The sequence below is a fragment of the Chlorocebus sabaeus genome, chromosome 3 (genome assembly GCF_047675955.1).
Source record: "Chlorocebus sabaeus isolate Y175 chromosome 3, mChlSab1.0.hap1, whole genome shotgun sequence".
Classification (NCBI taxonomy): domain Eukaryota; kingdom Metazoa; phylum Chordata; class Mammalia; order Primates; family Cercopithecidae; genus Chlorocebus; species Chlorocebus sabaeus.
In genome coordinates this window covers 46,581,166-46,607,639 of record NC_132906.1, presented here as the reverse complement: position 1 = coordinate 46,607,639, position 26,474 = coordinate 46,581,166, and positions in this window count along the sequence as shown.

Sequence of the window (26,474 nt, the reverse complement as noted above, 5' to 3'; positions counted from 1 at the left end):
CCCTTCAAGAAGCCTTTCGCTAAGGCTGTTCTTGTGGAATTGGCAAAGGGATATTTGGAAGCCCTTAGAGGGCTATGGTGAAAACGGAATTATCTTCCGTTCCAAACTGGAAGAAGCTTTCTGAGAAACTGCTCTGTGTTCTGTTAATTCATCTCAAAGAGTTCCATCTTTCCCTTCAAGAAGCCTTTCGCTAAGGCTGTTATTGAGGACTTGGCAAATAGATATTTGGAAGCCCATAGAAGGCTATGGTGAAAAAGGAAATATCTTCCGTTCAAATCTGGAAAGAAGCTTTCTGAGAAACTGTTCTGTGTTCTGTTAATTCATCTCACAGTGTTTCATCTTTTCCTTCAAGAAGCCTTTCGCTAAGGCTGTTCTTGTGGAATTATCAAAGGTATATTTGGAAGCCCATAGAGGGCTATGGTGAAAAAGGAAATATCTTCCGTTCAAAACTGGATAGAAGCTTTCTGAGAAACTGCTCTGTGTTATGTTAATTCGTCTCACAGAGTTGCATCTTTCCCTTCAAGAAGCCTTTCGCTAAGGCTGTTCTTGTGGAATTGGCAAAGGGATATTTGGAAGCCCATAGAGGGCTATGGTGAAAAAGGAAATATCTTCCGTTCAAAACTGGAAAGAAGCTTTCTGAGAAACTGCTCTGTGTTCTGTTAATTCATCTCACAGAGTTACATCTTTCTCTTCAGGAAGCCTTTCGCTAAGGCTGTTCTTGTGGAATTGGCAAAGGGATATTTGGAAGCCCATAGAGGGCTATGGTGAAAAAGGAAATATCTTTCGTTCAAAACTGGAAAGAAGCTTTCTGAGAAACTGCTCTGTGTTCTGCTAATTCATCTCACAGAGTTACATCTTTCCCTTCCAGGAGCCTTTCGCTAAGGCTGTTCTTGTGGAATTGGCAAAGGGATATTTGGAAGCCCATAGAGAGCTACGGTGAAAAAGGAAATATCTTCCGTTCAAAACTGGAAAGAAGCTTTCTGAGAAACTGCTCTGTGTTCTGTTAATTCATCTCAAATAGTTCCATCTTTCCCTTCAAGAAGCCTTTCGCTAAGGCTGTTCTTGTGGAATTGGCAAAGGGATATTTGGAAGCCCATAGAGGGCTATGGTGAAAAAGGAAATATCTTCCGTTCAAAACTGGAAAGAAGCTTTCTGAGAAACTGCTTTGTCTTCTGTAAATTCCTCTGACAGTGTTACATCTTTCCCTTCAAGAAGCCTTTCGCTAAGGCTGTTCTTGTGGAATTGGCAAAGGGATATTTGGAAGCCCATACAGGGCTATGGTGAAAAAGGAAATATCTTCCGTTCAAAACTGGAAAGAAGCTTTCTGAGAAACTGCTCTGTGTTCTGTTAATTCATCTCACCGAGTTACGTCTTTCCCTTCAAGAAGCCTTTCACTAAGGCTGTTCTTGAGTAATTGGCAAAGAGATATTTGGAAGCCTATAGAGGGCTATGGTGAAAAAGGGAATATCTTCCGTTCAAAACTGTAAAGAAGCTTTCTGAGAAATTGCTCTGTGTTCTGTTAATTCATCTCAAAGAGTTACATCTTTCCCTTAAAGAAGCCTTTCGCTAAAGCTGTTCTTGTGGAATTGACAATTTGATATTTGGAATCCCGTAGAGAGTTACGGTGAAAAAGGAAATAACTTCCGTTCAAAACTGGAAAGATGCTTTCTGAGAAACTGCTCTGTGTTCTGTTAATTCATCTCACAGAGTTACATCTTTCCTGCAAGAAGCCTTTCGCTAAGGCTGTTCTTGTGGAATTGGCAAAAGGATATTTGGAAGCCCGTAGAGGGATATGGTGGAAAAGGAAATATCTTCCGTTCAAAACTGGAAAGAAGCTTACTGAGAAACTGCTCTGTGTTCTGTTAATTCATCTCACAGAGTTACATCTTTCCCTTCAAGAAGCCTTTCGCTAAGGCTGTTCTTGTGGAATTGGCAAAGGGATATTTGGAAGCCCATAGAGGGCTATGGTGAAAAAGGAAATATCTTCCGTTCAAAACTGGAAAGAAGCTTTCTGAGAAACTGCTCCTTGTTCTGTTAATTCATCTCACAGAGTTACGTCTTTCCCTTCAAGAAGCCTTTCACTAAGGCTGTTCTTTAGGAATTGGCAAAGAGATATTTGGAAGCCTATAGAGGGCTATGGTGAAAAAGGGAATAACTTCCGTTCAACACTGGAAAGAAGCTTTGTGAGAAACTGCTCTGTGTTCTGTTAATTCATCTCACAGAGTTACATCTTTCCCTTCAAGAAGCCTTTCGCTAAGGCTGTTCTTGTGGAATTGGCAAAGGGATATTTGCAAGCCCATAGAGGTCTATGGTGAAAAAGGAAATATCTTCCGTTCAAAACTGGAAAGAAGCTTTCTGAGAAACTGCTTTTTGTTCTGTTAATTCATCTCACAGAGTTACATCTTTCCCTTCAAGAAACCTTTCGCTAAGGCTGTTCTTGTGGAATTGGCAAAGAGATATTTGGAAGCCTTTAGAGGGCTATGGTGAAAAAGGGAATATCTTCCGTTCAAAACTGGAAAGAAGCTTTCTGAGAAACTGCTCTGTGTTCTGTAATTCATCTCAGAGAGGTACATTTTTCCCTTCAAGAAGCCTTTCGCTAAGGCTGTTCTTGAAGAATTGGCAAAGGCTTATTTGGAAGCCCATGGAGTGCTATGGTGAAAAAGGTAATATCTTCGGTTCAAAACTGGAAAGAAGCTTTCTGAGAAACTGCTCTGTGTTCTGTTAATTCATCTCACAGAGTTACATCTTTCCCTTCAAAAAGCCTTTCGCTAAGCCTGTTCTTGAGGAATTGGCAAAGGGTTATTTGGAAGCCCATGGAGGGCTATGGTGAAAAAGGAACTATCTTCGGTTCAAAACTGGAAAGAAGCTTTCTGAGAATCTGCTCTGTGTTCTGTTAATTCATCTCACAGAGTTACATCTTTTCCTTCAAGAAGCCTTTCGCTAAGTCTGTTCTTGTAGAGTTGGCAAAGTTATATTTGGAAGCCCGTAGTTGGCTATGGTGAAAAAGGAAATATCTTCCGTTCAAAACTGGAAAGAAGCCTTCTGAGAAACTGCTCTATGTTCTGTTAATTCATCTCACAGAGTTACATCTTTCCCTTCAAGAAGCCTTTCGCTAAGGCTGTTCTTGTGGAATTGGCAAAGGGATATTTGGAAGCCCTTAGAGGGCTATGGTGAAAACGGAATTATCTTCCGTTCCAAACTGGAAGAAGCTTTCTGAGAAACTACTCTGTGTTCTGTTAATTCATCTCACAGAGTTCCATCTTTCCCTTCAAGAAGCCTTTCGCTAAGGCTGTTCTTGAGGACTTGGCAAATAGATATTTGGAAGCCCATATAAGGCTATGGTGAAAAAGGAAATATCTTCCGTTCAAATCTGGAAAGAAGCTTTCTGAGAAACTGTTCTGTGTTCTGTTAATTCATCTCACAGTGTTTCATCTTTTCCTTCAAGAAGCCTTTCACTAAGGCTGTTCTTGTGGAATTATCAAAGGGATATTTGTAAGCCCATAGAGGGCTATGGTGAAAAAGGAAATATCTTCCGTTCAAAACTGGATAGAAGCTTTCTGAGAAACTGCTCTGTGTTCTGTTAATTCATCTCACAGAGTTGCATCTTTCCCTTCAAGAAGCCTTTCGCTAAGGCTGTTCTTGTGGAATTGGCAAAGGGATATTTGGAAGCCCATAGAGGGCTATGGTGAAAAAGGAAATATCTTCCGTTCAAAACTGGAAAGAAGCTTTCTGAGAAACTGCTCTGTGTTCTGTTAATTCATCTCACAGAGTTACATCTTTCTCTTCAGGAAGCCTTTCGCTAAGGCTGTTCTTGTGGAATTGACAAAGGGATATTTGGAAGCCCATAGAGGGCTATGGTGAAAAAGGAAATATCTTTCGTTCAAAACTGGAAAGAAGCTTTCTGAGAAACTGCTCTGTGTTCTGCTAATTCATCTCACAGAGTTACATCTTTCCCTTCCAGGAGCCTTTCGCTAAGGCTGTTCTTGTGGAATTGGCAAAGGGATATTTGGAAGCCCATAGAGAGCTACGGTGAAAAAGGAAATATCTTCCGTTCAAAACTGGAAAGAAGCTTTCTGAGAAACTGCTCTGTGTTCTGTTAATTCATCTCACAGAGTTACATCTTTCCCTTCAAGAAGCCTTTCGATGAGGCTGTTCTTGTGGAATTGGCAAAGGGATATTTGGAAGCCCATAGAGGGCTATGGTGAAAAAGGAAATATCTTCCCTTCAAAACTGGAAAGAAGCTTTCTGAGAAACTGCTCTGTGTTCTGTTAATTCATCTCACAGAGTTACATCTTTCTCTTCAGGAAGCCTTTCGCTAAGGCTGTTCTTGTGGAATTGGCAAAGGGATATTTGGAAGCCCATAGAGGGCTGTGGTGAAAAAGCAAATATCTTCCGTTCAGAACTGGAAAGAAGCTTTCTGAGAAACTGCTCTGTGTTCTGTTCATTCATCTCACACAGTTACATCTTTCCCTTCAAGAAGCCTTTCGCTAAGGCTGTTCTTGTGGAATTGGCAAAGGGATATTTGGAAGCCCATAGAGAGCTGTGGTGAAAAAGGAAATATCTTCCGTTCAAAACTGAAAATAAGCTTTATGAGAAACTGCTCTGTGTTCTGTTAATACATCTCACAGAGTTACATCTTTCCCTTCAAGAAGCCTTTCGCTAAGGCTGTTCTTGTGGAATTGGCAAATTGATATTTGGAAGCCCATAGAGGGCTATGGTGAAAAAGGAAATATCATCCGTTTAAAACTGTAAAGAAGCTTTCTGAGAAACTGCTCTGTGTTCTGTTAATTCATCTCACAGAGTTCCATCTTTCCCTTCAAGAAGCCTTTCGCTAAGGCTGTTCTTGAGGACTTGGCAAATAGATATTTGGAAGCCCATAGAAGGCTATGGTGAAAAAGGAAATATCTTCCGTTCAAATCTGGAAAGAAGCTTTCTGAGAAACTGTTCTGTGTTCTGTTAATTCATCTCACAGTGTTTCATCTTTTCCTTCAAGAAGCCTTTCGCTAAGGCTGTTCTTGTGGAATTATCAAAGGGATATTTGGAAGCCCATAGAGGGCTATGGTGAAAAAGGAAATACCTTCCGTTCAAAACTGGATAGAAGCTTTCTGAGAAACTGCTCTGTGTTCTGTTAATTCATCTCACAGAGTTGCATCTTTCCCTTCAAGAAGCCTTTCGCTAAGGCTGTTCTTGTGGAATTGGCAAAGGGATATTTGGAAGCCCATAGAGGGCTATGGTGAAAAAGGAAATATCTTCCGTTCAAAACTGGAAAGAAGCTTTCTGAGAAACTGCTCTGTGTTCTGTTAATTCATCTCACAGAGTTACATCTTTCTCTTCAGGAAGCCTTTCGCTAAGGCTGTTCTTGTGGAATTGGCAAAGGGATATTTGGAAGCCCATAGAGAGCTACGGTGAAAAAGGAAATATCTTCCGTTCAAAACTGGAAAGAAGCTTTCTGAGAAACTGCTCTGTGTTCTGTTAATTCATCTCACAGAGTTACATCTTTCCCTTCAAGAAGCCTATCGCTAAGGCTGTTCTTGTGGAACTGGCAAAGTGATATTTGGAGTCCCATAGAGGGCTATGGTGAAAAAGGAAATATCTTCCGTTCAAAACTGGAAAGAAGCTTTCTGAGAAACTGCTCTGTGTTCTGTTAATTCATCTCACAGAGTTACATCTCTCCCTTCAAGAAGCCTTTCGCTGAGGCTATTCTTGTGGAATTGGCAAAGGAATATTTGGAAGCCCCTAGACGGCTGCGGGGAAAAAGGAAATATCTTCCGTTCAAAACTGGAAAGAAGCTTTCTGAGAAACTGCTCTGTGTTCTGTTAATTCATCTCACAGAGTTACATCTTTGCCTTCAAGGAGCCTTTCGCTAAGGCTGTTCTTGTGGAATTGGCAAAGGGATATTTGGAAGCCCATAGAGGGCTACGGTGAAAAAGGAAATATCTTCCGTTCAAAACTGGAAAGAAGCTTTCTGAGAAACTGCTTTGTCTTCTGTAAATTCCTCTGACAGTGTTACATCTTTCCCTTCAAGAAGCCTTTCGCTAAGGCTGTTCTTGTGGAATTGGCAAAGGGATATTTGGAAGCCCATAGAGGGCTATGGTGAAAAAGGAAATATCTTCCGTTCAAAACTGGAAAGAAGCTTTCTGAGAAACTGCTCTGTGTTCTGTTAATTCATCTCACCGAGTTACGTCTTTCCCTTCAAGAAGCCTTTCACTAAGGCTGTTCTTGAGTAATTGGCAAAGAGATATTTGGAAGCCTATAGAGGGCTATGGTGAAAAAGGGAATATCTTCCGTTCAAAACTGAAAAGAAGCTTTCTGAGAAACTGCTCTGTGTTCTGTAATTCATCTCAGAGAGTTACATCTTTCCCTTCAAGAAGCCTTTCGCTAAGGCTGTTCTTGAAGAATTGGCAAAGGGTTATTTGGAAGCCCATGGAGTGCTATGGTGAAAAAGGTAATATCTTCGGTTCAAAACTGGAAAGAAGCTTTCTGAGAAACTGCTCTGTGTTCTGTTAATTCATCTCACAGAGTTACATCTTTCCCTTCAAAAAGCCTTTCGCTAAGCCTGTTCTTGAGGAATTGGCAAAGGGTTATTTGGAAGCCCATGGAGGTCTATGGTGAAAGAGGAACTATCTTCGGTTCAAAACTGGAAAGAAGCTTTCTGAGAATCTGCTCTGTGTTCTGTTAATTCATCTCACAGAGTTACATCTTTTCCTTCAAGAAGCCTTTCGCTAAGTCTGTTCTTGTGGAATTGGCAAAGTTAGATTTGGAAGCCCGTAGTTGGCTATGGTGAAAAAGGAAATATCTTCCGTTCAAAACTGGAAAGAAGCTTTCTGAGAAACTGCTCTATGTTCTGTTAATTCATCTCACAGAGTTACATCTTTCCCTTCAAGAAGCCTTTCGCTAAGGCTGTTCTTGTGGAATTGGCAAAGGGATATTTGGAAGCCCTTAGAGGGCTATGGTGAAAACGGAATTATCTTCCGTTCCAAACTGGAAGAAGCTTTCTGAGAAACTGCTCTGTGTTCTGTTAATTCATCTCAAAGAGTTCCATCTTTCCCTTCAAGAAGCCTTTCGCTAAGGCTGTTATTGAGGACTTGGCAAATAGATATTTGGAAGCCCATAGAAGGCTATGGTGAAAAAGGAAATATCTTCCGTTCAAATCTGGAAAGAAGCTTTCTGAGAAACTGTTCTGTGTTCTGTTAATTCATCTCACAGTGTTTCATCTTTTCCTTCAAGAAGCCTTTCGCTAAGGCTGTTCTTGTGGAATTATCAAAGGTATATTTGGAAGCCCATAGAGGGCTATGGTGAAAAAGGAAATATCTTCCGTTCAAAACTGGATAGAAGCTTTCTGAGAAACTGCTCTGTGTTATGTTAATTCGTCTCACAGAGTTGCATCTTTCCCTTCAAGAAGCCTTTCGCTAAGGCTGTTCTTGTGGAATTGGCAAAGGGATATTTGGAAGCCCATAGAGGGCTATGGTGAAAAAGGAAATATCTTCCGTTCAAAACTGGAAAGAAGCTTTCTGAGAAACTGCTCTGTGTTCTGTTAATTCATCTCACAGAGTTACATCTTTCTCTTCAGGAAGCCTTTCGCTAAGGCTGTTCTTGTGGAATTGGCAAAGGGATATTTGGAAGCCCATAGAGGGCTATGGTGAAAAAGGAAATATCTTTCGTTCAAAACTGGAAAGAAGCTTTCTGAGAAACTGCTCTGTGTTCTGCTAATTCATCTCACAGAGTTACATCTTTCCCTTCCAGGAGCCTTTCGCTAAGGCTGTTCTTGTGGAATTGGCAAAGGGATATTTGGAAGCCCATAGAGAGCTACGGTGAAAAAGGAAATATCTTCCGTTCAAAACTGGAAAGAAGCTTTCTGAGAAACTTCTCTGTGTTCTGTTAATTCATCTCACATAGTTCCATCTTTCCCTTCAAGAAGCCTTTCGCTAAGGCTGTTCTTGTGGAATTGGCAAAGGGATATTTGGAAGCCCATAGAGGGCTATGGTGAAAAAGGAAATATCTTCCGTTCAAAACTGGAAAGAAGCTTTCTGAGAAACTGCTTTGTCTTCTGTAAATTCCTCTGACAGTGTTACATCTTTCCCTTCAAGAAGCCTTTCGCTAAGGCTGTTCTTGTGGAATTGGCAAAGGGATATTTGGAAGCCCATACAGGGCTATGGTGAAAACGGAAATATCTTCCGTTCAAAACTGGAAAGAAGCTTTCTGAGAAACTGCTCTGTGTTCTGTTAATTCATCTCACCGAGTTACGTCTTTCCCTTCAAGAAGCCTTTCACTAAGGCTGTTCTTGAGTAATTGGCAAAGAGATATTTGGAAGCCTATAGAGGGCTATGGTGAAAAAGGGAATATCTTCCGTTCAAAACTGTAAAGAAGCTTTCTGAGAAATTGCTCTGTGTTCTGTTAATTCATCTCAAAGAGTTACATCTTTCCCTTAAAGAAGCCTTTCGCTAAAGCTGTTCTTGTGGAATTGACAATTTGATATTTGGAATCCCGTAGAGGGTTACTGTGAAAAAGGAAATAACTTCCGTTCAAAACTGGAAAGATGCTTTCTGAGAAACTGCTCTGTGTTCTGTTAATTCATCTCACAGAGTTACATCTTTCCTGCAAGAAGCCTTTCGCTAAGGCTGTTCTTGTGGAATTGGCAAAAGGATATTTGGAAGCCCGTAGAGGGATATGGTGGAAAAGGAAATATCTTCCGTTCAAAACTGGAAAGAAGCTTACTGAGAAACTGCTCTGTGTTCTGTTAATTCATCTCACAGAGTTACATCTTTCCCTTCAAGAAGCCTTTCGCTAAGGCTGTTCTTGTGGAATTGGCAAAGGGATATTTGGAAGCCCATAGAGGGCTATGGTGAAAAAGGAAATATCTTCCGTTCAAAACTGGAAAGAAGCTTTCTGAGAAACTGCTCCTTGTTCTGTTAATTCATCTCACAGAGTTACGTCTTTCCCTTCAAGAAGCCTTTCACTAAGGCTGTTCTTTAGGAATTGGCAAAGAGATATTTGGAAGCCTATAGAGGGCTATGGTGAAAAAGGGAATAACTTCCGTTCAACACTGGAAAGAAGCTTTGTGAGAAACTGCTCTGTGTTCTGTTAATTCATCTCACAGAGTTACATCTTTCCCTTCAAGAAGCCTTTCGCTAAGGCTGTTCTTGTGGAATTGGCAAAGGGATATTTGCAAGCCCATAGAGGTCTATGGTGAAAAAGGAAATATCTTCCGTTCAAAACTGGAAAGAAGCTTTCTGAGAAACTGCTTTTTGTTCTGTTAATTCATCTCACAGAGTTACATCTTTCCCTTCAAGAAACCTTTCGCTAAGGCTGTTCTTGTGGAATTGGCAAAGAGATATTTGGAAGCCTTTAGAGGGCTATGGTGAAAAAGGGAATATCTTCCGTTCAAAACTGGAAAGAAGCTTTCTGAGAAACTGCTCTGTGTTCTGTAATTCATCTCAGAGAGGTACATCTTTCCCTTCAAGAACCCTTTCGCTAAGGCTGTTCTTGAAGAATTGGCAAAGGCTTATTTGGAAGCCCATGGAGTGCTATGGTGAAAAAGGTAATATCTTCGGTTCAAAACTGGAAAGAAGCTTTCTGAGAAACTGCTCTGTGTTCTGTTAATTCATCTCACAGAGTTACATCTTTCCCTTCAAAAAGCCTTTCGCTAAGCCTGTTCTTGAGGAATTGGCAAAGGGTTATTTGGAAGCCCATGGAGGGCTATGGTGAAAAAGGAACTATCTTCGGTTCAAAACTGGAAAGAAGCTTTCTGAGAATCTGCTCTGTGTTCTGTTAATTCATCTCACAGAGTTACATCTTTTCCTTCAAGAAGCCTTTCGCTAAGTCTGTTCTTGTGGAGTTGGCAAAGTTATATTTGGAAGCCCGTAGTTGGCTATGGTGAAAAAGGAAATATCTTCCGTTCAAAACTGGAAAGAAGCCTTCTGAGAAACTGCTCTATGTTCTGTTAATTCATCTCACAGAGTTACATCTTTCCCTTCAAGAAGCCTTTCGCTAAGGCTGTTCTTGTGGAATTGGCAAAGGGATATTTGGAAGCCCTTAGAGGGCTATGGTGAAAACGGAATTATCTTCCGTTCCAAACTGGAAGAAGCTTTCTGAGAAACTGCTCTGTGTTCTGTTAATTCATCTCACAGAGTTCCATCTTTCCCTTCAAGAAGCCTTTCGCTAAGGCTGTTCTTGAGGACTTGGCAAATAGATATTTGGAAGCCCATATAAGGCTATGGTGAAAAAGGAAATATCTTCCGTTCAAATCTGGAAAGAAGCTTTCTGAGAAACTGTTCTGTGTTCTGTTAATTCATCTCACAGTGTTTCATCTTTTCCTTCAAGAAGCCTTTCACTAAGGCTGTTCTTGTGGAATTATCAAAGGGATATTTGGAAGCCCATAGAGGGCTATGGTGAAAAAGGAAATATATTCCGTTCAAAACTGGATAGAAGCTTTCTGAGAAACTGCTCTGTGTTCTGTTAATTCATCTCACGGAGTTGCATCTTTCCCTTCAAGAAGCCTTTCGCTAAGGCTGTTCTTGTGGAATTGGCAAAGGGATATTTGGAAGCCCATAGAGGGCTATGGTGAAAAAGGAAATATCTTCCGTTCAAAACTGGAAAGAAGCTTTCTGAGAAACTGCTCTGTGTTCTGTTAATTCATCTCACAGAGTTACATCTTTCTCTTCAGGAAGCCTTTCGCTAAGGCTGTTCTTGTGGAATTGACAAAGGGATATTTGGAAGCCCATAGAGGGCTATGGTGAAAAAGGAAATATCTTTCGTTCAAAACTGGAAAGAAGCTTTCTGAGAAACTGCTCTGTGTTCTGCTAATTCATCTCACAGAGTTACATCTTTCCCTTCCAGGAGCCTTTCGCTAAGGCTGTTCTTGTGGAATTGGCAAAGGGATATTTGGAAGCCCATAGAGAGCTACGGTGAAAAAGGAAATATCTTCCGTTCAAAACTGGAAAGAAGCTTTCTGAGAAACTGCTCTGTGTTCTGTTAATTCATCTCACATAGTTCCATCTTTCCCTTCAAGAAGCCTTTCGCTAAGGCTGTTCTTGTGGAATTGGCAAAGGGATATTTGGAACCCCTAGAGGGCTACGGTGAAAAAGGAAATATCTTCCGTTCAAAACTGGAAAGAAGCTTTCTGAGAAACTGCTTTGTCTTCTGTAAATTCCTCTGACAGTGTTACATCTTTCCCTTCAAGAAGCCTTTCGCTAAGGCTGTTCTTGTGGAATTGGCAAAGGGATATTTGGAAGCCCATAGAGGGCTATGGTGAAAAAGGAAATATCTTCCGTTCAAAACTGGAAAGAAGCTTTCTGAGAAACTGCTCTGTGTTCTGTTAATTCATCTCACCGAGTTACGTCTTTCCCTTCAAGAAGCCTTTCACTAAGGCTGTTCTTGAGTAATTGGTAAAGAGATATTTGGAAGCCTATGGAGGGCTATGGTGAAAAAGGGAATATCTTCCGTTCAAAAGTGTAAAGAAGCTTTCTGAGAAATTGCTCTGTGTTCTGTTAATTCATCTCAAAGAGTTACATCTTTCCCTTAAAGAAGCCTTTCGCTAAAGCTGTTCTTGTGGAATTGACAATTTGATATTTGGAATCCCGTAGAGGGTTACGGTGAAAAAGGAAATAACTTCCGTTCAAAACTGGAAAGATGCTTTCTGAGAAACTGCTCTGTGTTCTGTTAATTCATCTCACAGAGTTACATCTTTCCCTGCAAGAAGCCTTTCGCTAAGGCTGTTCTTGTGGAATTGGCAAAAGGATATTTGGAAGCCCGTAGAGGGATATGGTGAAAACGGAATTATCTTCCGTTCCAAACTGGAAGAAGCTTTCTGAGAAACTGCTCTGTGTTCTGTTAATTCATCTCACAGAGTTCCATCTTTCCCTTCAAGAAGCCTTTCACTAAGGCTGTTCTTGTGGAATTGGCAAGGGGATATTTGGAAGCCCAAAGAGGGCTATGGTGAAAAAGGAAATACCTTCCGTTCAAAACAGGAAAGAAACTTTCTGCGAATCTGCTCTGTGTTCTGTTAATTCATCTCACAGAGTTACATCTTTCCCTTCAAGAAGCCTTTCGCTAAGGCTGTTCTTGTGGAATTGGCAAAGGGATATTTGGAAGCCCATAGAGGGCTGTGGTGAAAAAGGAAATATCTTCCGTTCAAAAGTGGAAAGAAGCATTCTGAGAAACTGCTCTGTGTTCTGTTAATTCTTCTCACAGAGTTACATCTTTCCCTTCAAGAAGCCTTTCGCTAAGGCTGTTCTTGTGGAATTGGCAAAGGGATATTTGGAAGCCCTTAGAGGGCTATGGTGAAAAAGGAAATTTCTTCCGTTCCAAACTGGAAGAAGCTTTCTTATGACTGCTCTGTGTTCTCTTCATTCATCTCACAGAGTTACATTTTCCCTTCAAGAATCCTTTCGCTAAGGTTGTTCTTGTGGAATTGGCAAAGGGATATTTGGAAGCACATAGAGGGCTATGGTGAAAAAGGAAATATCTTCCGTTCAAAACTGGAAAGAAGCTTTCTGAGAAACTGCTCTGTGTTCTGTTAATTCATCTCACATAGTTCCATCTTTCCCTTCAAGACGCCTTTCGCTAAGGCTGTTCTTGTGGAATTGGCAAAGGGATATTTGGAAGCCCATAGAGGGCTATGGTGAAAAAGGAAATATCTTCCGTTCAAAACTGGAAAGAAGCTTTCTGAGAAACTGCTCTGTAATCTGTTAATTCATCTCACCGAGTTACATCTTTCCCTTCAAGAAGCCTTTCACTAAGGCTGTTCTTGAGTAATTGGGAAAGAGATATTTGGAAGCCTATAGAGGGCTATGGTGAAAAAGGGAATATCTTCCGTTCAACACTGGAAAGAAGCTTTCTGAGAAACTGCTCTGTGTTCTGTTAATTCATCTCACAGAGTTACATCTTTCCCTTCAAGAAGCCTTTCGCTAAGGCTGTTCTTGTGGAATTGGCAAAGGGATATTTGCAAGCCCATAGAGGGCTATGGTGAAAAAGGAAATATCTTCCGTTCAAAACTGGAAAGAAGCTTTCTGAGAAACTGCTCTTTGTTCTGTTAATTCATCTCACAGAGTTACATCTTTCCCTTCAAGAAACCTTTCGCTAAGGCTGTTCTTGTGGAATTGGCAAAGAGATATTTGGAAGCCTTTAGAGGGCTATGGTGAAAAAGGGAATACCTTCCGTTCAAAACTGTAAAGAAGCTTTCTGAGAAACTGCTCGGTGTTCTGTTAATTCATCTCACAGAGTTCCATCTTTCCCTTCAAGAAGCCTTTCGCTAAGGCTGTTCTTGAGGACTTGGCAAATAGATATTTGGAAGCCCATAGAAGGCTATGGTGAAAAAGGAAATACCTTCCGTTCAAATCTGGAAAGAAGCTTTCGGAGAAACTGTTCTGTGTTCTGTTAATTCATCTCACAGTGTTACATCTTTTCCTTCAAGAAGCCTTTCGCTAAGGCTGTTCTTGTGGAATTATCAAAGGGATATTTGGAAGCCCATAGAGGGCTATGGTGAAAAAGGAAATATCTTCCGTTCAAAACTGGATAGAAGCTTTCTGAGAAACTGCTCTGTGTTCTGTTAATTCATCTCACAGAGTTGCATCTTTCCCTTCAAGAAGCCTTTCGCTAAGGCTGTTCTTGTGGAATTGGCAAAGGGACATTTGGAAGCCCATAGAGGGCTATGGTGAAAAAGGAAATATCTTCCGTTCAAAACTGGAAAGAAGCTTTCTGAGAAACTGCTCTGTGTTCTGTTAATTCATCTCACAGAGTTTCATCTTTCTCTTCAGGAAGCCTTTCGCTAAGGCTGTTCTTGTGGAATTGGCAAAGGGATATTTGGAAGCCCATAGAGGGCTATGGTGAAAAAGGAAATATCTTCCGTTCAAAACTGGAAAGAAGCTTTCTCAGAAACTGCTCTGTGTTCTGTTAATTCATCTCACAGAGTTACATGTTTCCCTTCAAGAAGACTTTCGCTAAGGCTGTTCTTGTGGAATTGGCAAAGGCATATTTGGAAGCCCATAGAGGGCTATGGTGAAAAAGGAAATATCTTCCGTTCAAAACTGGAAAGAAGCTTTCTGAGAAACTGCTCTGTGTTCTGTTAATTCATCTCACAGAGTTACATCTTTCCCTTCAAGAAGCCTATCGCTAAGGCTGTTCTTGTGGAACTGGCAAAGTGATATTTGGAGTCCCATAGAGGGCTATGGTGAAAAAGGAAATATCTTCCTTTCAAAACTGGAAAGAAGCTTTCTGAGAAACTGCTCTGTGTTCTGTTAATTCATCTCACAGAGTTACATCTCTCCCTTCAAGAAGCCTTTCGCTGAGGCTATTCTTGTGGAATTGGCAAAGGGATATTTGGAAGCCGCTAGAGGGCTGCGGGGAAAAAGGAAATATCTTCCGTTCAAAACTGGAAAGAAGCTTTCTGAGAAACTGTTCTGTGTTCTGTTAATTCATGTCACACAGTTACATCTTTGCCTTCAAGTAGCCTTGCGCTAAGGCTGTTCTTGAGGAATTGGCAAAGTACTAATTCGAAGCCCTTAGAGGGCTAAGGTGAATTAGGAAATATCTCCCGTTCATTACTGGAAAGAAGCTTTCTGAAAAACTGCTCTGTGTTTTGTTAATTCATCTCACAGTGTTACATCTTTCCCTTCAAGAAGCCTTTCGCTAAAGCTTTTCTTGTGGAATTGGCAAAGGGATAATTGGAAGCCCATAGAGGGCTTTGGTGGAAAAGAAAATATTTTCCGTTCAAAACTGTAAAGAAGCTTTCTGAGAAACTGCTCTGTGTTCTGTTAATTAATCTCACAGAGTTACATCTTTCCCTTCAAAAAGCCTTTCGCTAAGCCTGTTCTTGAGGAATTGGCAAAGGGTTATTTGGAAGCCCATGGAGGGCTATGGTGAAAAAGGAACTATCTTCGGTTCAAAACTGGAAAGAAGCTTTCTGAGAAACTGCTCTGTGTTCTGTTAATTCATCTCACAGAGTTACATCTTTTCCTTCAAGAAGCCTTTCGCTAAGTCTGTTCTTGTGGAATTGGCAAAGGGATATTTGGAAGCCCATAGAGGGCTATGGTGAAAAAGGAAATATCTTTCGTTCAAAACTGGAAAGAAGCTTTCTGAGAAACTGCTCTGTGTTCTGCTAATTCATCTCACAGAGTTACATCTTTCCCTTCCAGGAGCCTTTCGCTAAGGCTGTTCTTGTGGAATTGGCAAAGGGATATTTGGAAGCCCATAGAGAGCTACGGTGAAAAAGGAAATATCTTCCGTTCAAAACTGGAAAGAAGCTTTCTGAGAAACTGCTCTGTGTTCTGTTAATTCATCTCACATAGTTCCATCTTTCCCTTCAAGAAGCCTTTCGCTAAGGCTGTTCTTGTGGAATTGGCAAAGGGATATTTGGAACCCCTAGAGGGCTATGGTGAAAAAGGAAATATCTTCCGTTCAAAACTGGAAAGAAGCTTTCTGAGAAACTGCTTTGTCTTCTGTAAATTCCTCTGACAGTGTTACATCTTTCCCTTCAAGAAGCCTTTCGCTAAGGCTGTTCTTGTGGAATTGGCAAAGGGATATTTGGAAGCCCATAGAGGGCTATGGTGAAAAAGGAAATATCTTCCGTTCCAAACTGGAAAGAAGCTTTCTGAGAAACTGCTCTGTGTTCTGTTAATTCATCTCACCGAGTTACGTCTTTCCCTTCAAGAAGCCTTTCACTAAGGCTGTTCTTGAGTAATTGGTAAAGAGATATTTGGAAGCCTATGGAGGGCTATGTTGAAAAAGGGAATATCTTCCGTTCAAAAGTGTAAAGAAGCTTTCTGAGAAATTGCTCTGTGTTCTGTTAATTCATCTCAAAGAGTTACATCTTTCCCTTAAAGAAGCCTTTCGCTAAAGCTGTTCTTGTGGAATTGACAATTTGATATTTGGAATCCCGTAGAGTGTTACGGTGAAAAAGGAAATAACTTCCGTTCAAAACTGGAAAGATGCTTTCTGAGAAACTGCTCTGTGTTCTGTTAATTCATCTCACAGAGTTACATCTTTCCCTGCAAGAAGCCTTTCGCTAAGGCTGTTCTTGTGGAATTGGCAAAAGGATATTTGGAAGCCCGTAGAGGGATATGGTGAAAACGGAATTATCTTCCGTTCCAAACTGGAAGAAGCTTTCTGAGAAACTGCTCTGTGTTCTGTTAATTCATCTCACAGAGTTCCATCTTTCCCTTCAAGAAGCCTTTCACTAAGGCTGTTCTTGTGGAATTGGCAAGGGGATATTTGGAAGCCCAAAGAGGGCTATGGTGAAAAAGGAAATACCTTCCGTTCAAAACAGGAAAGAAACTTTCTGCGAATCTGCTCTGTGTTCTGTTAATTCATCTCACAGAGTTACATCTTTCCCTTCAAGAAGCCTTTCGCTAAGGCTGTTCTTGTGGAATTGGCAAAGGGATATTTGGAAGCCCATAGAGGGCTGTGGTGAAAAAGGAAATATCTTCCGTTCAAAAGTGGAAAGAAGCATTCTGAGAAACTGCTCTGTGTTCTGTTAATTCTTCTCACAGAGTTACATCTTTCCCTTCAAGAAGCCTTTCGCTAAGGCTGTTCTTGTGGAATTGGCAAAGGGATATTTGGAAGCCCTTAGAGGGCTATGGTGAAAAAGGAAATTTCTTCCGTTCCAAACTGGAAGAAGCTTTCTTATGACTGCTCTGTGTTCTCTTCATTCATCTCACAGAGTTACATTTTCCCTTCAAGAATCCTTTCGCTAAGGTTGTTCTTGTGGAATTGGCAAAGGGATATTTGGAAGCACATAGAGGGCTATGGTGAAAAAGGAAATATCTTCCGTTCAAAACTGGAAAGAAGCTTTCTGAGAAACTGCTCTGTGTTCTGTTAATTCATCTCACATAGTTCCATCTTTCCCTTCAAGACGCCTTTCGCTAAGGCTGTTCTTGTGGAATTGGCAAAGGGATATTTGGAAGCCCATAGAGGGCTATGGTGAAAAAGGAAATATCTTCCGTTCAAAACTGGAAAGAAGCTTTCTGAGAAACTGCTTTGTCTTCTGTAAATTCGTCTGACAGTGTTACATCTTTCCCTTCAAGATGCCTTTCGCTAAGGCTGTTCTTGTGGAATTGGCAAAGGGATATTTGGAAGCCCATAGAGGGCTATGGTGAAAAAGGAAATATCTTCCGTTCAACACTGGAAAGAAGCTTTCTGAGAAACTGCTCTGTGTTCTGTTAATTCATCTCACAGAGTTACATCTTTCCCTTCAAGAAGCCTTTCGCTAAGGCTGTTCTTGTGGAATTGGAAAAGGGATATTTGCAAGCCCATAGAGGGCTATGGTGAAAAAGGAAATATCTTCCGTTCAAAACTGGAAAGAAGCTTTCTGAGAAACTGCTCTGTGTTCTGTTAATTCATCTCACAGAGTTACATCTTTCCCTTCAAGAAACCTTTCGCTAAGGCTGTTCTTGTGGAATTGGCAAAGAGATATTTGGAAGCCTTTAGAGGGCTATGGTGAAAAAGGGAGTATCTTCCGTTCAAAACTGTAAAGAAGCTTTCTGAGAAACTGCTCGGTGTTCTGTTAATTCATCTCACAGAGTTCCATCTTTCCCTTCAAGAAGCCTTTCGCTAAGGCTGTTCTTGAGGACTTGGCAAATAGATATTTGGAAGCCCATAGAAGGCTATGGTGAAAAAGGAAATACCTTCCGTTCAAATCTGGAAAGAAGCTTTCGGAGAAACTGTTCTGTGTTCTGTTAATTCATCTCACAGTGTTACATCTTTTCCTTCAAGAAGCCTTTCGCTAAGGCTGTTCTTGTGGAATTATCAAAGGGATATTTGGAAGCCCATAGAGGGCTATGGTGAAAAAGGAAATATCTTCCGTTCAAAACTGGATAGAAGCTTTCTGAGAAACTGCTCTGTGTTCTGTTAATTCATCTCACAGAGTTGCATCTTTCCCTTCAAGAAGCTTTTCGCTAAGGCTGTTCTTGTGGAATTGGCAAAGGGACATTTGGAAGCCCATAGAGGGCTATGGTGAAAAAGGAAATATCTTCCGTTCAAAACTGGAAAGAAGCTTTCTGAGAAACTGCTCTGTGTTCTGTTAATTCATCTCACAGAGTTTCATCTTTCTCTTCAGGAAGCCTTTCGCTAAGGCTGTTCTTGTGGAATTGGCAAAGGGATATTTGGAAGCCCATAGAGGGCTATGGTGAAAAAGGAAATATCTTCCGTTCAAAACTGGAAAGAAGCTTTCTCAGAAACTGCTCTGTGTTCTGTTAATTCATCTCACAGAGTTACATGTTTCCCTTCAAGAAGCCTTTCGCTGAGGCTATTCTTGTGGAATTGGCAAAGGGATATTTGGAAGCCGATAGAGGGCTGCGGGGAAAAAGGAAATATCTTCCGTTCAAAACTGGAAAGAAGCTTTCTGAGAAACTGTTCTGTGTTCTGTTAATTCATGTCACACAGTTACATCTTTGCCTTCAAGTAGCCTTGCGCTAAGGCTGTTCTTGAGGAATTGGCAAAGTACTAATTCGAAGCCCTTAGAGGGCTAAGGTGAATTAGGAAATATCTCCCGTTCATAACTGGAAAGAAGCTTTCTGAAAAACTGCTCTGTGTTTTGTTAATTCATCTCACAGTGTTACATCTTTCCCTTCAAGAAGCCTTTCGCTAAAGCTTTTCTTGTGGAATTGGCAAAGGGATAATTGGAAGCCCATAGAGGGCTTTGGTGGAAAAGAAAATATTTTCCGTTCAAAACTGTAAAGAAGCTTTCTGAGAAACTGCTCTGTGTTCTGTTAATTAATCTCACAGAGTTACATCTTTCCCTTCAAAAAGCCTTTCGCTAAGCCTGTTCTTGAGGAATTGGCAAAGGGTTATTTGGAAGCCCATGGAGGGCTATGGTGAAAAAGGAACTATCTTCGGTTCAAAACTGGAAAGAAGCTTTCTGAGAAACTGCTCTGTGTTCTGTTAATTCATCTCACAGAGTTACATCTTTTCCTTCAAGAAGCCTTTCGCTAAGTCTGTTCTTGTGGAATTGGCAAAGGGATATTTGGAAGCCCGAGGTTGGCTATGGTGAAAAAGGAAATATCTTCCGTTCAAAACTGGAAAGAAGCTTTCTGAGAAACTGCTCTGTGTTCTGTTAATTCATCTCACAGAGTTACATCTTTCCCTTCAAGAAGCCTTTCGCTAAGGCTGTTCTTGTGGAATTGGCAAAGGGATATTTGGAAGCCCTTAGAGGGCTATGGTGAAAACGGAATTATCTTCCGTTCCAAACTGGAAGAAGCTTTCTGAGATACTGCTCTGTGTTCTGTTAATTCATCTCACAGAGTTACATCTTTCCCTTCAAGAAGCCTTTCACTAAGGCTGTTCTTGTGGAATTGGCAAGGGAATATTTGGAAGCCCAAAGAGGGCTATGGTGAAAAAGGAAATACCTTCCGTTCAAAACTGGAAAGAAACTTTCTGCGAATCTACTCTGAGTTCTGTTAATTCATCTCACAGAGTTACATCTTTCCCTTCAAGAAGCCTTTCGCTAAGGCTGTTCTTGTGGAATTGGCAAAGGGATATTTGGAAGCCCATAGAGGGCTGTGGTGAAAAAGGAAATATCTTCCGTTCAAAAGTGGAAAGAAGCTTTCTGAGAAACTGCTCTGTGTTCTGTTAATTCTTCTCACAGAGTTACAGCTTTCCCTTCAAGAAGCCTTTCGCTAAGGCTGTTCTTGTGGAATTGGCAAAGGGATATTTGGAAGCCCATAGAGGGCTATGGTGAAAAAGGAAATATCCTCCGTTCAAAACTGGAAGAAGCTTTCTTAGAGACTGCTCTGTGTTCTGTTCATTCATCTCACAGAGTTACATCTTTCCCTTCAAGATGCCTTTCGCTAAGTTTTTTCCTGTGGAATTGGCAAAGGGATATTTGGAAGACCATAGAGGGCTATGGTCAAAAAGGAAATATCTTCCGTTCAAAACTAGAAAGAAGCTTTCTGAGAAACTGCTCTGTGTTCTGTTAATTCATCTCACAGAGTTACATCTTTGCCTTCAAGGAGCCTTTCGCTAAGGCTGTTCTTGTGGAACTGGCAAAGGGATATTTGCTAGCCCATAGAGGGCTATGGTGAAAAAGGGAATATCTTCCGTTCAAATCTGGAAGAAGCTTTCTGAGAAACTGCTCTGTGTTCTGTTAATTCATCTCACAGAGTTACATCTTTCCCTTCAAGAAGCCTTTCGCTAAGGCTGTTCTTGTGGAATTGGCAAGGGGATATTTGGAAGCCCATAGAGGGCTATGGTGAAAAAGGAAATATCTTCCGTTCAAAACTGGAAAGAAGCTTTCTGGGAAACTGCTCTGTGTTCTGTTAATTCATCTCACAGAGTTACATCTTTCCCTTCAAGAAGCCTTTTGCTAAGGCTGTTCTTGTGGAATTGGCAAAGGGATATTTTGAAGCCCATAGAAGGCTGAGGTGAAAAAGGAAATATCTTCCTTTGAAAACTGGAAAGAAGCTTTCTGAGAAACTGCTCTGTGTTCTGTTAATTCATCTCACAGAGTTACATCTTTCCCTTCAAGAAGCCTTTCGCTAAGGCTGTTCTTGTGGAATTGGCAAAGGGATATTTGGAAGCCCATAGAGGGCTATGGTGAAAAAGGGAATATCTTCCGTTCAAAACTGTAAAGAAGCTTTCTGAGAAACTGCTCTGTGTTCTGTTAATTCATCTCACAGAGTTACATCTTTCCCTTCAAGAAGCCTTTCGCTAAGGCTGTTGTTCTGGAATTGGCAAAGGGATATTTGGAAGCCCATAGAGGTCTGTGGTCAAAAAGGAAATATCTTCCGTTCAAAACTGGAAAGAAGCTTTGTGAGAAACTGCTCTGTGTTCTGTTAATTCATCTCACAGAGTTACTTCTTTCCTTTCAAGAAGCCTTTCGCTAAGGCTGTTCTTGTGGAATTGGCAAAGGGATATTTGGAAGCCCATAGAGGGCTATGGTGAAAAAGGAAATATCTTCCTTTCAAAACTGGAAAGAAGCTTTCTGAGAAACTCCTCTGTGTTCTATTAGTTCATCTCACAGAGTTACATCTCTCCCTTCAAGAAGCCTTTCGCTAAGGCTATTCTTGTGGAATTGGCAAAGGGATATTTGAAAGCCCCTAGAGGGCTATGGTGAAAAAGGAAATATCTTCCGTTCAAAACTGAAAAGAAGCTTTCTGAGAAACTGCTCTGTGTTCTGTTAATTCATGTCACACAGTTACAACTTTGCCTTCAAGAGGCCTTGCGCTAAGGCTGTTCTTGAGGAATTGGCAGAGTTCTATTTGTAAGCCCATAGAGGGCTTTGGTGGAAAAGAAAATATTTTCCGTTCAAAACTGGAAAGAAGCATTCTGAGAAACTGCTCTGTGTTCTGTTAATTCATCTCACAGAGTTACACCTTTCCCTTCAAGAAGCCTTTCGCTAAGGCTGTTCTTGAGGAATTGGCAAAGGAAAATTAGGAAGCCCATAGAGGGCTATTGTGGAAAAGAAAATATCTTCCGTTCAAAACTGGAAAGAAGCTTTCTGAGAAAGTGCTCTGTGTTCTGTTAATTCATCTCAAAGAGTTACATCTTTCCCTTCAAGAAGCCTTTCGCAAAGGCTGTTCTTCTGGAATTGGCAAAGGGATATTTGGAAGCCCATAGAGGGCTATGGTGAAAAAGGAAATATCTTCCGTTCAAAACTGGAAAGAAGCTTTCAGAGAAACTGCTCTGTGTTCTGTTAATTCATCTCACAGAGTTACTTCTTTCCCTTCAAGAAGCCTTTCGCTAAGGCTGTTCTTGAGGAATTGGCAAAGGGTTATTTGGAATCCAATGGAGGGCTATGGTGAAAAAGGAAATATCTTCGGTTCAAAACTGGAAAGAAGCTTTCTGAGAAACTGCTCTGTGTTCTGTTAATTCATTTCACAGAGTTACATCTTTCCCTTCAGGAAACCTTTCGCTAAGGCTGTTCTTGTGGAATTGGCAAAGGGATATTTGGAAGTCCGTAGTTGGCTATGGTGAAAAAGGAAACATCTTCCGTTCAAAACTGGAAAGAAGCTTTCTGAGAAACTGCTCTGTGTTCTGTTAATTCATCTCACAGAGTTACATCTTTCCCTTCAAGAAGCTTTTCGCTAAGGCTGTTCTTGTGGTATTGCCAAAGGGATATTTTGAAGCCCATAGAGGACTATGGTGAAAAAGGACATATCTTCCGTTCAAAACTGGAAAGAAGCTTTCTGAGAAACTGCTCTGTGTTCTGTTAATTCATCTCACAGAGTTATATCTTTCCCTTCAAGAAGCCTTTCGCTAAGCCTCTTCGTGAGGAACTGGCAAAGGGATATTTGGAAGCCCGTAGAGGGCTATGGTGAAAAAGGCAATATCTTCCGTTCAAAACTGGAAAGAAGCTTTCTGAGAAACTGCTCTGTGTTCTGTTCATTCATCTCACAGAGTTACATCTTTCCCTTCAAGAAGCCTTTCTCTAAGGCTGTTCTTGTGGAATTGGCAAGGGGATATTTGGAAGCCCATAGAAGGCTATGGTGAAAAAGGAAATATCTTCCGTTCAAAACTGGAAAGAAACTTTCTGGGAAACTGCTCTGTGTTCTGTTAATTCATCTCACAGAGTTACATCTTCCCCTTCAAGAAGCCTTTCACTAAGGCTGTTCTTGTGGAATTGGCAAAGGGATATTTGGAAGCCCATAGAGGGCTATGGTGAAAAAGGAAATATCTTCCATTCAAAACTGGAAAGAAACTTTCTGCGAATCTGCTCTGTGTTCTGTTAATTCATCTCAGAGAGTTACATCTTTCCCTTCAAGAAGCCTTTCGCTAAGGCTGTTCTTGTGGAATTGGCAAAGGGATATTTGGAAGCCCATAGAGGGCTGTGGTGAAAAAGGAAATATCTTCCGTTCAAAACTGGAAAGAAGCTTTCTGAGAAACTGCTCTGTGTTCTGTTAATTCATCTCACAGTGTTACATCTTTCCCTTCAAAAAGCCTTTCGCTAAGGCTGTTCTTGTGAAATAGGCAAAGGGATATTTGGAAACCCATACAGGGCTATGGTGAAAAAGGAAATATCTTCCGTTCCAAACTGGAAGAAGCTTTCTTAGAGACTGCTCTGTGTTCTGTTCATTCATCTCACAGAGTTACATCTTTCCCTTCAAGAAGCCTTTCGCTAAGGCTGTTCTTGTGGAATTGGCAAAGGGATATTTGGAAGACCATAGAGGGCTATGGTGAAAAAGGAAATATCTTCCGTTCAAAACTGGAAAGAAGCTTTCTGAGAAACTGCTCTGTGTTCTGTTAATTCATCTCACAGAGTTACATCTTTCCCTTCAAGAAGCCTTTCGCTAAGGCTGTTGTTCTGGAATTGGCAAAGGGATATTTGGAAGCCCATAGAGGGCTATGGTGAAAAAGGAAATACCTTCCGTTCAAAACTGGAAAGAAGCTTTGTGAGAAACTGCTCTGTGTTCTGTTAATTCATCTCACAGAGTTACTTCTTTCCTTTCAAGAAGCCTTTCGCTAAGGCTGTTCTTGTGGAATTGGCAAAAGGATATTTGGAAGCCCATAGAGGGCTATGGTGAAAAAGGAAATATCTTCCTTTCAAAACTGGAAAGAAGCTTTCTGAGAAACTGCTCTGTGTTCTGTAATTCATCTCAGAGAGTTACATCTTTCCCTTCAAGAAGCCTTTCGCTAAGGCTGTTCTTGAGGAATTGGCAAAGGGTTATTTGGAAGCCCATGGAGTTCTATGGTGAAAAAGGTAATATCTTCGGTTCAAAACTGGAAAGAAGCTTTCTGAGAAACTGCTCTGTGTTCTGTAAATTCATCTCACAGAGTTCCATCTTTCCCTTCAAGAAACCTTTCGCTAAGGCTGTTCTTGAGGAATTAGCAAAGGGATATTTGGAAGCCCGTAGTTGGCTATGGTGAAAAAGGAAATATCTTCCGTTCAAAACTGGAAAGAAGCTTTCTGAGAAACTGCTCTGTGTTCTGTTAATTCATCTCACAGAGTTACATCTTTCCCTTCAAGAAGCTTTTCGCTAAGGCTGTTCTTGTGGTATTGCCAAAGCGATTTTTGGAAGCCCATAGAGGACTATGGTGAAAAAGGAAATATCTTCCGTTCAAAACTGGAAAGAAGCTTTCTGAGAAACTGCTCTGTGTTCTGTTAATTCATCTCACAGAGTTACATCTTTCCCTTCACGAAGCCTTTCGCTAAGGCTGTTCTTGAGGAATTGGCAAAGGGATATTTGGAAGCCCATAGAGGGCTATGGTGAAAAAGTAAATATCTTCCGTTCCAAACTGGAAGAAGCTTTCTGAGAGACTGCTCTGTGTTCTGTTAATTCATGTCACACAGTTACAACTTTGCCTTCAATAAGCCTTGCGCTAAGGCTGTTCTTGAGGAATTGGCAAAGAACTATTTGGAAGCCCAAAGAGGGCTATGGTGAATTAGGAAATATTTTCCTTTCATAACTGGAAAGAAGCTTTCAGAGAAACTGCTCTGTGTTCTGTTAATTCATCTCACAGAGTTACATCTTTCCCTTCAAGAAGCCTTTCGCTAAGGCTTTTCTTGTGGAATTGGCAAAGGGATATTTGGAAGCCCATAGAGGGCTTTGGTGGAAAAGAAAATATTTTCCGTTCAAAACTGGAAAGAAGCATTCTGAGAAACTGCTCTGTGTTCTGTTAATTCATCTCACAGAGTTACACCTTTCCCTTCAAGAAGCCTTTCGCTAAGGCTGTTCTTGAGGAATTGGCAAAGGAAAATTAGGAAGCCCATAGAGGGCTATTGTGGAAAAGAAAATATCTTCCGTTCAAAACTGGAAAGAAGCTTTCTGAGAAAGTGCTCTGTGTTCTGTTAATTCATCTCACAGAGTTACATCTTTCCCTTCAAGAAGCCTTTCGCAAAGGCTGTTCTTCTGGAATTGGCAAAGGGATATTTGGAAGCCCATAGAGGGCTATGGTGAAAAAGGAAATATCTTCCGTTCAAAACTGGAAAGAAGCTTTCAGAGAAACTGCTCTGGGTTCTGTTAATTCATCTCACAGAGTTACTTCTTTCCCTTCAAGAAGCCTTTCGCTAAGGCTGTTCTTGAGGAATTGGCAAAGGGTTATTTGGAAGCCAATGGAGGGCTATGGTGAAAAAGGAAATATCTTCGGTTCAAAACTGGAAAGAAGCTTTCTGAGAAACTGCTCTGTGTTCTGTTAATTCATCTCACAGAGTTACATCTTTCCCTTCAGGAAACCTTTCGCTAAGGCTGTTCTTGTGGAATTGGCAAAGGGATATTTGGAAGCCCGTAGTTGGCTATGGTGAAAAAGGAAATATCTTCCGTTCAAAACTGGAAAGAAGCTTTCTGAGAAACTGCTCTGTGTTCTGTTAATTCATCTCACAGAGTTACATCTTTCCCTTCAAGAAGCTTTTCGCTAAGGCTGTTCTTGTGGTATTGCCAAAGGGATATTTGGAAGCCCATAGAGGACTATGGTGAAAAAGGACATATCTTCCGTTCAAAACTGGAAAGAAGCTTTCTGAGAAACTGCTCTGTGTTCTGTTAATTCATCTCACAGAGTTATATCTTTCCCTTCAAGAAGCCTTTCGCTAAGCCTCTTCTTGAGGAACTGGCAAAGGGATATTTGGAAGCCCGTAGAGGGCTATGGTGAAAAAGGAAATATCTTCCGTTCAAAACTGGAAAGAAGCTTTCTGAGAAACTGCTCTGTGTTCTGTTCATTCATCTCACAGAGTTACATCTTTCCCTTCAAGAAGCCTTTCTCTAAGGCTGTTCTTGTGGAATTGGCAAGGGGATATTTGGAAGCCCATAGAGGGCTATGGTGAAAAAGGAAATATCTTCCGTTCAAAACTGGAAAGAAACTTTCTGGGAAACTGCTCTGTGTTCTGTTAATTCATCTCACAGAGTTACATCTTTCCCCTCAAGAAGCCTTTCGCTAAGGCAGTTCTTGAGGAATGGGCAAAGAGATATTTGGAAGCCCATAGAGGGCTGTGGTGAAAAAGGAAATATCTTCCGTTCAAAACTGGAAAGAAGCTTTCTAAGAAACTGCTCTGTGTTCTGTTAATTCATCTCACAGAGTTACATCTTTCCTTTCAAGAAGCCTTTCGCTAAGGCTGTTCTTGTGGAATTGGCAAAGGGATATTTGGAAGCCCATAGAGGTCTATGTTGAAAAAGGAAATATCTTCCGTTCAAAACTGGAAAGAAGCTTTCTGAGAAACTGCTCTGTGTTCTGTTAATTCGTCTCACCGAGTTACATCTTTCCCTTCAAGAAGCCTTTCGCTAAGGCTGTTCTTGTGGAATTGGCAAAGGGATATTTGGAAGCCCATAGAGGGCTATGGTGAAAAAGGAAATATCTTCCGTTCAAAACTGGAAAGAAGCTTTCTGAGAAACTGCTCTGTGTTCTGTTAATTCATCTCACAGAGTTACATCTTTCCCTTCAAGAAGCCTTTCGCTAAGGCTGTTCTTGTGGAATTGGCAAAGGGATACTTCGAAGCCCATAGAGGGCTATGGTGAAAAAGGAAATATCTTCCGTTCAAAACTGGAAAGAAGCTTTCTGAGAAACTGCTCTGTGTTCTGTTAATTCATCTCACAGAGTTACATCTTTCCCTTCAAGAA